The sequence below is a fragment of the Bombina bombina genome, chromosome 2, assembly GCF_027579735.1.
Source record: "Bombina bombina isolate aBomBom1 chromosome 2, aBomBom1.pri, whole genome shotgun sequence".
NCBI lineage: Eukaryota > Metazoa > Chordata > Amphibia > Anura > Bombinatoridae > Bombina > Bombina bombina.
The window spans coordinates 801,152,785-801,170,842 of NC_069500.1; positions in this window are offsets into that span (position 1 = coordinate 801,152,785).

The window sequence follows — 18,058 nt, forward strand, 5'->3', positions numbered from 1 at the left end:
ATTGCCCCCTCTCCAGTTTGGCCTCACTTTATCTATGATAGTATATTTAAAATGATTTAGGTTTCCTCCTTTGCATGTTTTAAAATGTTTAGGAACTGGTAAGTCCTGATTCCTTATATTATTCATATTTTCGATTGAATTTAAATGCTCTCTTATTCTATCTTTTGCAGTCCTTTCGGACTCACCAATGTATTGGGCCCCACACGAACATTCTATCAGATAAATAATGTTGGTGTCTGTACATCTAAAAACCCCATTGATTTTATACTCTTTTTTTTTGTTCTAGTGGAAATAAAACTTTTTCTTTTATTAGCATGTTGACAGGACTTACATTTTAAATACGGATAAAATCCATTGAAGCTATTCCCTCTTAGATCTAAATCTGTCTTTGAGGCAGTATTTTTCTTCCTCTTCAAATCTGTGGGGGCTAAAATATTCTTCAAATTTTTATTTTTCTTATATACAAATTGTGTTTTTTTTTGGTAAAACAGAACCTAGAACTTCATCTTCTAATAGGATCGGCCAGTGCCTATATAGAATTTTCTCAATATTATGAACTTCACTGTTATATTTAGTGATAAATGGAATAAAAACATCCTTATTTTCTACCTTAGTATCTCTCTTTTCGGGGTTCACAGCTAATAGATTATCTCTACTTGTTTCTAGGGCCTCTTTCTTAGATTGATTGATGAGGTCAGTACTATATCCCCTTTCTAAAAATGTATTTTCCAAAATTTCTGATTGACATAAGAAATCAACCTCTTCTTGACAATTTTTTCTTATTCTTTTAAACTGATTCTTTGGAATATTTGTTTTCCATGTATTATGATGGCAACTAGTTGCGTGGATGTAGCTGTTAGCATCCACTTCTTTAAAATTAGTTTTACTAATAAAATTGCCATCTTTTACCTTAATTTCAAAATCTAAGAATATAATTTTTTCTTTACTTATTTCATATGTAAACTTTAAGTTTTTCTCATTATTGTTCATCCTGGAAAAAAACCATTCTAAATCTTCAACTGACCCTCGCCAAACAATTATAATATCATCTATATAACGTTTAAAGAGGACCAGATTTGCCCCCAGATCTGTAGAATCTAAAAAGATCCTTTCCCATAAACCCATAAATAGGTTTGCATAACTGGGGGCAAATCTGGTCCCCATTGCCGTTCCACATTTTTGCAAATAAAATTTGCTTTCATAGTAGAAATAATTATGATTAAGGATAAATTTTATCCCATCTGAAATAAACTGTTTCTGTACTGCTTCAAGTTTGGAATCTGAGTCTAAAAAGAACTTCACTGCCTCTAAACTGTCATCATGCCTAATGCTGGTGTATAGGGCAGAGACGTCACAGGTGGCTAAAAGCATATTATCCTCCCATGTCAGATCTTTAAAAATTCTTAAGACATCTGTAGAGTCTTTAAGGAAACTAGGTAAATTCCTTACATAACTTTGTAAATAAAAATCTATGTATTCAGACAAATTAGAGGTGATAGATTCAATGCCTGATATGATAGGCCTCCCTGGTGGGTCTAGTACTGACTTGTGTATTTTTGGTAAACAATATAATAGAGGGATACGTGGAGTGTTTTGTATTAGATAATCAGCTTCTTTTTCATTTAAAATATTAGTATCTTTAGCCTTATCGATTACATTTCTTATTTCAGATTTAAACTTCTCTGTAGGATCCCTTAATAGTACTTCATATGTATCACTGTCTTGGAGTAACTTATTACCCATATTTACATAATTTGCCTTATCCATTAGAACAATTCCACCACCCTTATCCGCAGGTTTCACCACTATTTCATTATTATTTTCCAATTCCTTAATTTCAGCTAGTTGTTTTTTAGATAGATTCCATTTAATTTTACCTAGTTTGTTAACATTAATATTTTGAATATCTCTAGTTACTAACTTTTCAAATGTTTCTAAATGGCATCCCTTAATATGTTTAGGATAGAAATTTGACTTCCTTTTTAGATTTGTGTGAATGTATCTATCCTCATTTGGTTCTATAGTTACTGGTCTCTCAAAAGGACTTCTCAAAAACCATTTTTTTACAGTAAGATTTTTAAGGTGCAAAAGATAAGCCTTTGTTTAAAACCTCTATCTGCTTCTCTGTCAATTCAATCTTGCTGAGGTTATAAATTCCACTTTTTTTATTATTACTCATTCCTTCTTTACTTTCCTTATGTTTGTTTGTTAAAACCTTTGATTTCTTCTGTTAAGTGTGATCAGTCCACGGGTCATCATTACTTCTGGGATATTACTCCTCCCCAACAGGAAGTGCAAGAGGATTCACCCAGCAGAGCTGCATATAGCTCCTCCCCTCTACGTCACTCCCAGTCATTCTCTTGCACCCAACGACTAGATAGGATGTGTGAGAGGACTATGGTGATTATACTTAGTTTTATATCTTCAATCAAAAGTTTGTTATTTTAAAATAGCACCGGAGTGTGTTATTATCTCTCTGGCAGAGTTTGAAGAAGAATCTACCAGAGTTTTTGTTATGATTTTAGCCGGAGTAGTTAAGATCATATTGCTGTTTCTCGGCCATCTGAGGAGAGGTAAACTTCAGATCAGGGGACAGCGGGCAGATGAATCTGCATAGAGGTATGTAGCAGTTTTTATTTTCTGACAATGGAATTGATGAGAAAATCCTGCCATACCGATATAATGTCATGTATGTATACTTTACACTTCAGTATTCTGGGGAATGGTACTTCACTAGAATTACACTGTAAGAAATACATAAAGCTGTTTAATAACTAGAGATTATGTTTAACGTTTTTGCTGGAATGTAAAATCGTTTTCATTTGCTGAGGTACTGAGTGAATAAATGTTTGGGCACTATTTTTCCACTTGGCAGTTGCTTAATCTGTTTTCTGACAGTTTCTGTTCTCCCTCACTGCTGTGTGTGAGGGGGAGGGGCCGTTTTTTTTTGGCGCTTTTACTACGCATCAAATATTTCAGTCAGCAACTCATTGTATTCCCTGCATGATCCGGTTCATCTCTACAGAGCTCAGGGGTCTTCAAAACTTATTTTGAGGGAGGTAATTTCTCTCAGCAGAGCTGTGAGAATTATAGTTTGACTGAGATAAAAAACGTTTATTCTGTAATTTGTTTCCTGCTTTCAGAATTTGTTATCTTTGCTAATGGGATTAAACCTTTGCTAAAGTTGTGTTGTTTACAAGGATTGAGGCTATAACTGTTTCAATTTATTAATTTTCAACTGTCATAAATCTTCTGTGCTTCTTAAAGGCACAGTACGTTTTAATATTATTCTAATTGAATTGTATTTCCAAGTTGCAAGTTTATTTGCTAGTGTGTTAAACATGTCTGATTCAGAGGATGATACCTGTGTCATTTGTTGCAATGCCAAAGTGGAGCCCAATAGAAATTTATGTACTAACTGTATTGATGCTACTTTAAATAAAAGTCAATCTGTACAAATTGAACAAATTTCACCAAACAACGAGGGGAGAGTTATGCCGACTAACTCGCCTCACGTGTCAGTACCTACATCTCCCGCTCAGAGGGAGGTGCGTGATATTGTAGCGCCGAGTACATCTGGGCGGCCATTACAAATCACATTACAGGATATGGCTACTGTTATGACTGAGGTTTTGGCTAAATTACCAGAACTAAGAGGTAAGCGTGATCACTCTGGGGTGAGAACAGAGTGCGCTGATAATATTAGGGCCATGTCAGACACTGCGTCACAGGTGGCAGAACATGAGGACGGAGAACTTCATTCTGTGGGTGACGGTTCTGATCCAAACAGACTGGATTCAGATATTTCAAATTTTAAATTTAAACTGGAAAACCTCCGTGTATTACTAGGGGAGGTGTTAGCGGCTCTGAATGATTGTAACACAGTTGCAATACCAGAGAAAATGTGTAGGTTGGATAAATATTTTGCGGTACCGACGAGTACTGAGGTTTTTCCTATACCTAAGAGACTTACTGAAATTGTTACTAAGGAGTGGGATAGACCCGGTGTGCCGTTCTCACCCCCTCCGATATTTAGAAAAATGTTTCCAATAGACGCCACCACAAGGGACTTATGGCAAACGGTCCCTAAGGTGGAGGGAGCAGTTTCTACCTTAGCTAAGCGTACCACTATCCCGGTGGAGGATAGCTGTGCCTTTTCAGATCCAATGGATAAAAAGTTAGAGGGTTACCTTAAGAAAATGTTTGTTCAACAAGGTTTTATATTGCAACCCCTTGCATGCATTGCGCCGATCACGGCTGCAGCGGCATTCTGGATTGAGTCTCTGGAAGAGAACATTGGTTCAGCTACTCTGGACGACATTACGGACAGGCTTAGAGTCCTTAAACTAGCTAATTCATTCATTTCGGAGGCCGTAGTACATCTTACTAAACTTACGGCGAAGAATTCAGGATTCGCCATTCAGGCACGCAGGGCGCTGTGGCTAAAATCCTGGTCAGCTGATGTTACTTCTAAGTCTAAATTGCTTAATATACCTTTCAAAGGGCAGACCTTATTCGGGCCCGGGTTGAAAGAGATTATCGCTGACATTACAGGAGGTAAAGGCCATGCCCTGCCTCAGGACAAAGCCAAAGCCAAGACTAGACAGTCTAATTTTCGTTCCTTTCGTAATTTCAAAGCAGGAGCAGCATCAACTTCCTCTGCACCAAAACAGGAAGGAGCTGTTGCTCGCTACAGACAAGGCTGGAAACCTAACCAGTCCTGGAACAAGGGCAAGCAGACCAGGAAACCTGCTGCTGCCCCTAAAACAGCATGAATTGAGGGCCCCCGATCCGGGATCGGATCTAGTGGGGGGCAGACTTTCTCTCTTCGCCCAGGCTTGGGCAAGAGATGTTCAGGATCCCTGGGCGCTAGAGATAATATCTCAGGGATACCTTCTGGACTTCAAATACTCTCCTCCAAGAGAGAGATTTCATCTGTCAAGATTGTCAACAATCCAGACAAAGAAAGAGGCGTTTCTACGCTGCGTACAAGAGCTCTTGTTAATGGGAGTAATCCATCCAGTTCCACGATCGGAACAGGGACAGGGGTTTTACTCAAATCTGTTTGTGGTTCCCAAAAAAGAGGGAACTTTCAGACCAATCCTGGACTTAAAGATCCTAAACAAATTCCTAAGAGTTCCATCGTTCAAGATGGAGACTATTCGGACAATTTTACCTATGATCCAAGAGGGTCAGTACATGACCACTGTAGATTTAAAAGATGCTTACCTTCACATACCGATTCACAAAGATCATTATCGGTACCTAAGGTTTGCCTTCCTAGACAGGCATTACCAGTTTGTGGCTCTTCCATTCGGATTGGCTACAGCTCCAAGAATCTTCACAAAGGTTCTGGGTGCTCTTCTGGCGGTACTAAGACCGCGGGGAATCTCGGTAGCTCCATACCTAGACGACATTCTGATACAAGCTTCAAGCTTTCAAACTGCCAAGTCTCATACAGAGTTAGTGCTGGCATTTCTAAGGTCACATGGATGGAAGGTGAACGAAAAGAAAAGTTCACTCGTTCCACTCACAAGAGTTCCCTTCCTGGGGACTCTTATAGATTCTGTAGAAATGAAGATTTACCTGACAGAGGACAGGCTAACAAGACTTCAAAGTGCTTGCCGCACCCTTCATTCCATTCAACACCCGTCAGTGGCTCAATGCATGGAAGTAATCGGCTTAATGGTAGCGGCAATGGACATAGTACCCTTTGCACGCTTACACCTCAGACCACTGCAACTGTGCATGCTAAGTCAGTGGAATGGGGATTACTCAGACTTATCCCCTTCTCTGAATCTGGATCAAGAGACCAGAAATTCTCTTCTATGGTGGCTTTCTCGGCCACATCTGTCCAGGGGGATGCCATTCAGCAGACCAGACTGGACAATTGTAACAACAGACGCCAGCCTTCTAGGTTGGGGTGCCGTCTGGAATTCTCTGAAGGCTCAGGGACAATGGAGTCAGGAGGAGAGTCTCCTGCCAATAAACATTCTGGAATTGAGAGCAGTTCTCAATGCCCTCCTGGCTTGGCCCCAGTTGACAACTCGGGGGTTCATCAGGTTTCAGTCGGACAACATCACGACTGTAGCTTACATCAACCATCAGGGAGGGACAAGAAGCTCCCTAGCTATGATGGAAGTATCAAAGATAATTCGCTGGGCAGAGTCTCACTCTTGCCACCTGTCAGCAATCCACATCCCGGGAGTGGAGAACTGGGAGGCGGATTTCTTAAGTCGTCAGACTTTTCATCCGGGGGAGTGGGAACTTCATCCGGAGGTCTTTGCCCAAATACTTCGACGTTGGGGCAAACCAGAGATAGATCTCATGGCGTCTCGACAGAACGCCAAGCTTCCTCGTTACGGGTCCAGATCCAGGGATCCAGGAGCAGTCCTGATAGATGCTCTGACAGCACCTTGGGACTTCAGGATGTCTTACGTGTTTCCACCCTTCCCGTTGCTTCCTCGATTGATTGCCAGAATCAAACAAGAGAGAGCATCAGTGATTCTAATAGCACCTGCGTGGCCACGCAGGACTTGGTATGCAGACCTGGTGGACATGTCATCCTGTCCACCTTGGTCTCTACCTCTGAAACAGGACCTTCTGATACAGGGTCCCTTCAAACATCAAAATCTAACTTCTCTGAAGCTGACTGCTTGGAAATTGAACGCTTGATTTTATCAAGACGTGGGTTTTCTGAGTCAGTTATTGATACCTTAATACAGGCTAGGAAACCTGTTACCAGAAAGATTTACCATAAGATATGGCGTAAATACCTATTTTGGTGTGAATCCAAAGGTTACTCTTGGAGTAAGGTTAGGATTCCTAGGATATTGTCTTTTCTACAAGAAGGTTTAGAAAAGGGTTTATCTGCTAGTTCATTAAAGGGACAGATCTCAGCTCTGTCCATTCTGTTACACAAACGTCTGTCAGAAGTTCCTGACGTCCAGGCTTTTTGTCAGGCTTTGGCCAGGATTAAGCCTGTGTTTAAAACTGTTGCTCCACCATGGAGTTTAAACCTTGTTCTTAATGTTTTACAGGGCGTTCCGTTTGAACCCCTTCATTCCATTGATATAAAGTTGTTATCTTGGAAAGTTCTATTTTTAATGGCTATTTCCTCGGCTCGAAGAGTCTCTGAATTATCAGCCTTACATTGTGATTCTCCTTATTTGATTTTTCATTCGGATAAGGTAGTCCTGCGTACTAAACCTGGGTTCTTACCTAAGGTAGTTACTAACAGGAATATCAATCAAGAGATTGTTGTTCCTTCTTTATGCCCAAATCCTTCTTCAAAGAAGGAACGTCTACTGCACAACCTGGATGTAGTCCGTGCTCTAAAATTTTACTTACAGGCAACTAAGGAATTTCGACAAACGTCTTCTCTGTTTGTCTTTTACTCTGGGCAGAGGAGAGGTCAAAAAGCTTCCGCTACCTCTCTTTCTTTTTGGCTTCGTAGCATAATTCGTTTAGCTTATGAGACTGCTGGACAGCAGCCTCCTGAAAGAATTACAGCTCATTCTACTAGAGCTGTGGCTTCCACTTGGGCCTTCAAGAATGAGGCCTCTGTTGAACAGATTTGCAAGGCTGCAACTTGGTCTTCGCTTCATACTTTTTCCAAATTTTACAAATTTGACACTTTTGCTTCATCGGAGGCTATTTTTGGGAGAAAGGTTCTTCAGGCAGTGGTTCCTTCTGTATAAAGAGCCTGCCTATCCCTCCCGTCATCCGTGTACTTTTGCTTTGGTATTGGTATCCCAGAAGTAATGATGACCCGTGGACTGATCACACTTAACAGAAGAAAACATAATTTATGCTTACCTGATAAATTCCTTTCTTCTGTAGTGTGATCAGTCCACGGCCCGCCCGGTTTTTAAGGCAGGTAAATATTTTTTAATTTATACTCCAGTCACCACTTCACCCTTGGCTTTTCCTTTCTCGTTGGTCCTTGGTCGAATGACTGGGAGTGACGTAGAGGGGAGGAGCTATATGCAGCTCTGCTGGGTGAATCCTCTTGCACTTCCTGTTGGGGAGGAGTAATATCCCAGAAGTAATGATGACCCGTGGACTGATCACACTACAGAAGAAAGGAATTTATCAGGTAAGTATAAATTATGTTTTTTTACTCGTCTGTAAACCTCTTCCTCTATTCCCCCTTCTTCTGAAGCTCTTCTTTTCCTTTGATTGCTTTCCCCCCTGTGTGGTGTATGACCTCTTTGCTGATTGCCTTCGCCTAAAAAATGAGTGTTGGAAGCACTTTCTCTATTTTGTTCCTGTCCCTGCTTTTTATGGGTAGTGGTCACTTCTTCTACTTCATTATACAAGGGGTTAAAACGATTCCTCATTGGGATCTTATAAGGGGAATCCCTACCCTGTTCATAAGCTACATTCGCTTTTTGTTGTTGTTGCTTATAATGATTTTGATTTTGAGAATTCTGAAATCTATTGTTAGAGTTTTGTTCAACTCTTCTCCATCTATTGTCTAGTTGTGAATTGTAATTTTGATTTTGATATACATTTGGATTAAAGTACGAATCTGACCTATATGGGAGATATCCCCTATTCCAATTAGTGTTTCTATCATTCTGTTTCCAATGCATTTGTCTTTCTTGGGCTGTAAACCTCCTTTGTTGATTGTATCGAAATCTATTTGTGTTCTGATTGTTATAAAATCTGTATGTTGGGTATTCTGATAAAATCTGTCCTTAGTGTGTTCATATTTTACCTCACTCTGACTGGGGCCAGCATTTTGATTTTGTATATTGTTAGTGTTCCCTTCATTTTGGACCTTATTGTACCTCCAAGAGTGTGTGATGTATAATTCATTATTTGGTTCTTTTTGAAAGGCTTTATAATCTTCCCTATCCCTCTGCAATTTTTTAACTTTCATTTGAATTAGTTCCTCCTTATTATTCTTAATCTTTATTATTTTAATATATTTAGTAATTGAAATTTTTTTTTGGGGGTTTTACACTTTGGGGAGGTTTCTTTTATTTTATTCATTCCTATAGATATTGAGGGTGAATATGAGCATGAAACAAAAAATATGTAAATAAATGTGGTTTTAAATATTTTTTTTTGAATTAATGAATTATTATCTATCATTTAATTTTTAGATACTGTTTTTACTTAGTACTTATAAGATATACAGTTGTTCTGTTATTTATTTATTTCTTTATTTATTTCTCTATTTCTTCAATGTTTTGAAAAAGGTTTCTTGTAATGTGCTCTTTTTTTAAACTTTAATTTTTTGTGGTTTTTAGTCGTGAATATAAGTTTATATATAAGGACAATCATTATAGAGAGGTATCAAGTAAGACTGTAGATGCAGAAATAAGAAATTGTGCACTTCTGAGACAAAAACAAATGGAATGGCTATGCCTTTAAGAATTTGAAGATTTCCTGAGGGTATAAAAAGCCGGCATCTGAGACTCACAAACTGAGCTTGAAAAAGGAATTGAAACGCTTTGCTCAGTTGAACTATATTAATATTGAACATTGGTCACTCTATGAATTTGAATTTATGAATTTGAATTTTAAAACAACTTTTTGCAGCTTTTTTGTAGTTTTTATCCACCTTTCACAGGTGTATCCTGTTTGGCGCCTTGATTTTTACATCACTCTGGGCTACTCTCTGTAGTGAGCTGGTGTTAAGGCTGTGAGAAGAGCCTGTGTGGATCCTATACACACTGGGACACCTGTGTTTGATGAGAATCGGGCGCGGCGCTGATCTTTCAGTACCTATGTGTAAGTACTGATATTTGTTTGTTGTATAAACTATATACACCAATTTCAAGTGGACGCTTCTGTCTCCCACCTAGACGCTGCTCAGGACCAGCTGGGAGGAATCAGAAGATTTTTCTTGCTTATCATCGTGCATTGTGCTTTTGTGGAAAGCTTGGGAAGGACATCGTTTGGGACTTTCCTTTTGGGACTAATTACAAAGTTTCCATCTGAGTCCTTAAAACTTACACTTTATTTTGTGATCATATTTGTCCTTTTATCAATTTATGTGGTATTAATTTAGATGTGCTATTAATTTAGATGTGTTTTATAAGTTAGGGCCGGTCACTATCAATTGTATTAAATAAATAAATGTTAGATTCATAATTTTAGAAAGAGTATTTTCAAATTGTTAATTTCATGTTTTTAAGCATTATAAAATATAATATATATTTTAATCATATGTGGTTTGTTTCACGTTTGTATTCACCACTAATTTAATTTAATCGAAGTATATGGGAATTAATTTTAACCCTTTGGTGTGAGGACCTATAAAAAACCTCTCTGCATTTGAATATATTAGATTTAAATTTTTGCACATGGTCAAACATTCAGAATTCTGAGTTTATTTTAAAACCCCTTTTTAATTGTTTACTTTAGCATCCACTTTGCGCACTTATATTTTGTATTATATTTAAATTTTTGTCCTTTTGGAAGTAATATTGGGAATCTTCCTTATATATAGGTGTTTGTATTCAATTCATTTTGCGCTGGTCTCTAATTGTTTTATTTTCTTCCAGGGTTATTCCCATTTGAGGACTTCAGCTGCATTATGGAGGGGGAAGGTAGTATTTTCAACCTCAGGTCAAATTTTTATGAGGATATTGTATCTAGTATCAAAGAAAGAGTTAGGAATGGAAATGTTCCAAATGAAACTGTACAGAAATTATTGGCTGAACTAGAAAAATATTTACAATTGGAAATGAAATATAAATTAGATTGTGCTTTTTTTGAAATTTATACAAATGAAAAGAAAGTTCCTAGGGTGTTACGTATTAAAAAGGAATGTGCTTTTAAAACAGAAGATTGCAAATTTAAAGCAAGATGGAGAGAAATTCTAGAAGAAGCCTCCATAAAATTAATTGCACTAATTAAAGAATATAGACAAAAAAAATTGGAAGAATTAAATGATAAAATCAAGACTCTAGAAATAAAATTAAACCCCTTTAAGAACCATAGGGAGTATGAAGAGAAAGAAGCCCAAATGAAAGTGGCCCTTAAGAATAATAAGGAGGAACTAATTCAAATGAAAGTTAAAAAATTGCAGAGGGATAGGGAAGATTATAAAGCCTTTCAAAAAGAACCAAATAATGAATTATACATCACACACTCTTGGAGGTACAATAAGGTCCAAAATGAAGGGAACACTAACAATATACAAAATCAAAATGCTGGCCCCAGTCAGAGTGAGGTAAAATATGAACACACTAAGGACAGATTTTATCAGAATACCCAACATACATATAGGCCATTTTATAACAATCAGAACACAAATAGATTTCGATACAATCAACAAAGGAGGTTTATAGCCCAAGAAAGACAAATGCATTGGAAACAGAATGATAGAAACACTAATTGGAATAGGGGATATCTCCCATATAGGTCAGATTCGTACTTTAATCCAAATGTATATCAAAATCAAAATTACAATTCACAACTAGACAATAGATGGAGAAGAGTTGAACAAAACTCTAACAATAGATTTCAGAATTCTCAAAATCAAAATCATTATAAGCAACAACAACAAAAAGCGAATGTAGCTTATGAACAGGGTAGGGATTCCCCTTATAAGATCCCAATGAGGAATCGTTTTAACCCCTTGTATAATGAAGTAGAAGAAGTGACCACTACCCATAAAAAGCAGGGACAGGAACAAAATAGAGAAAGTGCTTCCAACACTCATTTTTTAGGCGAAGGCAATCACCAAAAGGTCATACACCACACAGGGGGGAAAGCAATCAAAGGAAAAGAAGAGCTTCAGAAGAAGGGGGAATAGAGGAAGAGGTTTACAGACGAGTAAAAAATCAAAGGTTTTAACAAACAAACATAAGGAAAGTAAAGAAGGAATGAGTAATAATAAAAAAAGTGGAATTTATAACCTCAGCAAGATTGAATTGACAGAGAAGCAGATAGAGGTTTTAAACAAAGGCTTATCTTTTGCACCTTCCAAAAGAATGAATAAATTCAAAGTTTTTATTGATGCACATAAATATATTAAAAATCTTACTGTACAAAAATGGTTTTTGAGAAGTCCTTTTGAGAGACCAGTAACTATAGAACCAAATGAGGATAGATACATTCACACAAATCTAAAAAGGAAGTCAAATTTCTATCCTAAACATATTAAGGGATGCCATTTAGAAACATTTGAAAAGTTAGTAACTAGAGATATTCAAAATATTAATGTTAACAAACTAGGTAAAATTAAATGGAATCTATCTAAAAAACAACTAGCTGAAATTAAGGAATTGAAAAATAATAATGAAATAGTGGTGAAACCTGCGGATAAGGGTGGTGGAATTGTTCTAATGGATAAGGCAAATTATGTAAATATGGGTAGTAAGTTACTCCAAGACAGTGATACATATGAAGTACTATTAAGGGATCCTACAGAGAAGTTTAAATCTGAAATAAGAAATTTAATCGATAAGGCTAAAGATACTAATATTTTAAATGAAAAAGAAGCTGATTATCTAATACAAAACACTCCACGTATCCCTCTATTATATTGTTTACCAAAAATACACAAGTCAGTACTAGACCCACCAGGGAGGCCTATCATATCAGGCATTGAATCTATCACCTCTAATTTGTCTGAATACATAGATTTTTATTTACAAAGTTATGTAAGGAATTTACCTAGTTTCCTTAAAGACTCTACAAATGTCTTAAGAATTTTTAAAGATCTGACATGGGAGGATAATATGTTTTTAGCCACCTGTGACGTCTCTGCCCTATACACCAGCATTAGGCATGATGACAGTTTAGAGGCAGTGAAGTTCTTTTTAGACTCAGATTCCAAACTTGAAGCAGTACAGAAACAGTTTATTTTAGATGGGATAAAATTTATCCTTAATCATAATTATTTCTACTATGAAAGCAAATTTTATTTGCAAAAATGTGGAACAGCAATGGGGACCAGATTTGCCCCCAGTTATGCAAACCTAGTTATGGGTTTATGGGAAAGGATCTTTTTAGATTCTACAGATCTGGGGGCAAATCTGGTCCTCTTTAAACGTTATATAGATGATATTATAATTGTTTGGCGAGGGTCAGTTGAAGATTTAGAATGGTTTTTTTCCAGGATGAACAATAATGAGAAAAACTTAAAGTTTACATATGAAATAAGTAAAGAAAAAATTATATTCTTAGATTTTGAAATTAAGGTAAAAGATGGCAATTTTATTAGTAAAACTAATTTTAAACAGCTACATCCACGCCACTAGTTGCCATCATAATACATGGAAAACAAATATTCCAAAGAATCAGTTTAAAAGAATAAGAAAAAATTGTCAAGAAGAGGTTGATTTCTTATGTCAATCAGAAATTTTGGAAAATAAATTTTTAGAAAGGGGATATAGTACTGACCTCATCAATCAATCTAAGAAAGAGGCCCTAGAAACAAGTAGAGATAATCTATTAGCTGTGAAACCCAAAAAGAGAGATACTAAGGTAGAAAATAAGGATGTTTTTATTCCATTTATCACTAAATATAACAGTGAAGTTCATAATATTGAGAAAATTCTTTATAGGCACTGGCCGATCCTATTAGAAGATGAAGTTCTAGGTTCTGTTTTACCAAAAAAAACACAATTTGTATATAAGAAAAATAAAAATTTGAAGAATATTTTAGCCCCCACAGATTTGAAGAGGAAGAAAAATACTGCCTCAAAGACAGATTTAGATCTAAGAGGGAATAGCCTCAATGGATTTTATCCGTGTTTAAAATGTAAGTACTGTCAACATGCTAATAAAAGAAAAAGTTTTATTTCCACTAGAACAAAAAAAGAGTATAAAATCAATGGGGTTGTTAGATGTACAGACACCAACATTATTTATCTGATAGAATGTTCGTGTGGGGCCCAATACATTGGTGAGTCCGAAAGGACTGCAAAAGATAGAATAAGAGAGCATTTAAATTCAATCGAAAATATGAATAATATAAGGAATCAGGACTTACCAGTTCCTAAACATTTTAAAACATGCAAAGGAGGAAACCTAAATCATTTTAAATATACTATCATAGATAAAGTGAGGCCAAACTGGAGAGGGGGCAATGTGAGGGATGAGCTTTTAAAATTAGAGGCCAAATGGATTTTTGACTTAAAAACTCTACACCCAGATGGATTGAACTTAGATTTCGATTTGGGTGTTTTTATGAAATAATTTTTACAAGTTTTATGAATCTCTATAATAATAATGAATTTTATAGCTTTTCAATAAAGAATTTTAGTATTTTAAATATATTATTACTGAAATTTTGATTTTTGAATGGATTTTTTATGTGCATTAATTTTTAATTTTTAATTTTTATTACTCTAATCTTTATTATTTTAATATATTTAGTAATTGAAAAAGTTTTTTTGGGGTTTTACACTTTGGGGAGGTTTCTTTTATTTTATTCATTCCTATAGATATTGAGGGTGAATATGAGCATGAAACAAAAAATATGTAAATAAATGTGGTTTTAAATATATTTTTTTGAATTAATGAATTATTATCTATCATTTAATTTTTAGATACTGTTTTTACTTATTACTTATAAGATATACAGTTGTTCTGCTATTTATTTCTTTATTTATTTCTCTATTTCTTCAATGTTTTGAAAAAGGTTTCTTGTAATGTGCTCTTTTTTTAACTTTAATTTTTTGTGGTTTTTAGTCGTGAATATAAGTTTATATATAAGGACAATCATTATAGAGAGGTATCAAGTAAGACTGTAGATGCAGAAATAAGAAATTGTGCACTTCTGAGACAAAAACAAATGGAATGGCTATGCCTTTAAGAATTTGAAGATTTCCTGAGGGTATAAAAAGCCGGCATCTGAGACTCACAAACTGAGCTTGAAAAAGGAATTGAAACGCTTTGCTCAGTTGAACTATATTAATATTGAACATTGGTCACTCTATGAATTTGAATTTATGAATTTGAATTTTAAAACAACTTTTTGCAGCTTTTTTGTAGTTTTTATCCACCTTTCACAGGTGTATCCTGTTTGGCGCCTTGATTTTTACATCACTCTGGGCTGCTCTCTGTAGTGAGCTGGTGTTAAGGCTGTGAGAAGAGCCTGTGTAGATCCTATACACACTGGGACACCTGTGTTTGATGAGAATCGGGCGCGGCGCTGATCTTTCAGTACCTATGTGTAAGTACTGATATTTGTTTGTTGTATAAACTATATACACCAATTTCAAGTGGACCCTTCTGTCTCCCACCTAGACGCTGCTCAGGACCAGCTGGGAGGAATCAGAAGATTTTTCTTGCTTATCATCGTGCATTGTGCTTTTGTGGAAAGCTTGGGAAGGACATCGTTTGGGACTTTCCTTTTGGGACTAATTACAAAGTTTCCATCTGAGTCCTTAAAACTTACACTTTATTTTGTGATCATATTTGTCCTTTTATCAATTTATGTGGTATTAATTTAGATGTGCTATTAATTTAGATGTGTTTTATAAGTTAGGGCCGGTCACTATCAATTGTATTAAATAAATAAATGTTAGATTCATAATTTTAGAAAGAGTATTTTCAAATTGTTAATTTCATGTTTTTAAGCATTATAAAATATAATATATATTTTAATCATATGTGGTTTGTTTCACGTTTGTATTCACCACTAATTTAATTTAATCGAAGTATATGGGAATTAATTTTAACCCTTTGGTGTGAGGACCTATAAAAAACCTCTCTGCATTTGAATATATTAGATTTAAATTTTTGCACATGGTCAAACATTCAGAATTCTGAGTTTATTTTAAAACCCCTTTTTAATTGTTTACTTTAGCATCCACTTTGCGCACTTATATTTTGTATTATATTTAAATTTTTGTCCTTTTGGAAGTAATATTGGGAATCTTCCTTATATATAGGTGTTTGTATTCAATTCATTTTGCGCTGGTCTCTAATTGTTTTATAATATATATCTATACCTATGTATATACATAGTTATATATAGGTATAGATATATACAGATATATATTTAAAAATACTTAGAAAATATTCTGCTATGTACAGAACATTGGAATGTGAAATATTTACAGTAAATACACAGTATACAAACTATATTAAACTGCAAAGGTCTCTAATGCACACACACACATTTTTTTTATATATATATATATATATATATATATATATATATATATATATATATATATATATAATGTGTGTGCGTGTCTATATATGTGTACATATATATTTATTTGATTATCTGTGTATATATGTTTATAAATACATATAAACATATGTATGTGTGTGTATGTATATGTATATATATATATATATATATATATATATATACAGTGGGGCAAAAAAGTATTTAGTCAGTCACCAATTGTGCAAGTTCTCTCACTTAAGAAGATGAGAGAGGCCTGTAATTTTCATCATAGGTATACCTCAACTATGAGAGACAAAATGTGGAAACAAATCCAGACAATCACATTGTCTGGTTTGGAAATAATTTATTTGCATATTATGATGGAAAATAAGTATTTGGTCACCTACAAACAATCAAGATTTCTGTCTCTCACAGACCTTCTTTAAGAGGCTCCTCTGTCCTCCATTCATTACCTGTATTAATGGCACCTGTTTGAACTTGTTATCAGTATAAAAGACACCTGTCCACAACCTCAAACAGTCACACTCCAAACTCCACTATGGTGAAGACCAAAGAGCTGCCGAAGGACACCAGAAACAAAATTGTAGACCTGCACCAGGCTGGGAAGACTGGATCTGCAATAGGCAAGCAGCTTGGAGTGAATAAATCAACTGTGGGAGCAATAATTATAAAATGGAAGACATACAAGACCACTGATAATCTCCCTCGATCTGGGGTTACACGCAAGATCTCACCCGTGGGGTCAAAATGATCCCAAGAACGGTGAGCAAACATTCCAGAACTACACGGGGGGACCTAGTGAATGACCTGCAGAGAGCTGGGACCAACGTAACAAAGGCTACCATCAGTAACACACTACGCCGCCAGGGACTCACATCCTGCAGTGCCAGATGTGTCCCCCTGCTTAAGCCAATACATGTCCTGGCCTGTCTGAAGTATGCTAGAGAGCATTTGGATGATCCAGAAGCGGATTGGAAGAATGTCATATGGTCAGATGAAACCAAAGTAGAACTGTTTGGTAGAAACACAACTCATCGTATTTGGAGGAGAGAGCAACCAAAGAACACCATACCTACTGTGAAGCATGGGGGTGGCAACAACATGCTTTGGGGCTGTTTCTCTGCAAAGGGAACAGGACGACTGATCCGTGTACATGAAAGAATTAATGGGGCCATGTATCATGAGATTTTGAGTGTAAACCTCCTATCAGCAAGGGCATTGAAGATGAAGGGGCTGGGTCTTTCAGCATGACAATTATCCCAAACACACCACCCGGGCAACGAAGGAGTGGCTTCGTAAGAAGCATTTCAAAGTCCTGGAGTGGCCTAGCCAGTCTCCAGATCTCAACCCCATAGAAAACCTTTGGAGGAAGTTGAAAGTCCGTGTTGCCCAGCGACAGCCCCAAAACATCACTGCTCTAGAGGAGATCTGCATGCAGGAATGGGCCAACATACCTGCAACAGTGTGTGACAACCTTGTGAAGACTTACAGAAAACGTCTGACCTCTGTCATTGCCAACAAAGGATATAAAACAAAGTATTGAAATGAACTTTTGATATTGACCAAATACTTATTTTCCACCATAATTTGCAAATAAATTCTTTCCAAATCAGACAATGTGTTTGTCTGGATTTGTTTCCACATTTTGTCTCTCATAGTTGAGGTATACCTATGATGAAAATTACAGGCCTCTCTCATCTTCTTAAGTGGGAGAACTTGCACAATTGGTGGCTGACTAAATACTTTTTTTTCTCCACTGTGTATATATATATATATATATATATATATATATATATATATACACACACACATAAATAACATCATTTATGTAAAAACTTACCTGATAAATTCATTTATTTCATGGTGGCGAGAGTTAACAAGCTAGTTACTGATAGGATATACATTCCTTCCAGGAGGGTGCAAAGTTTCCCAAACCTCAAATGC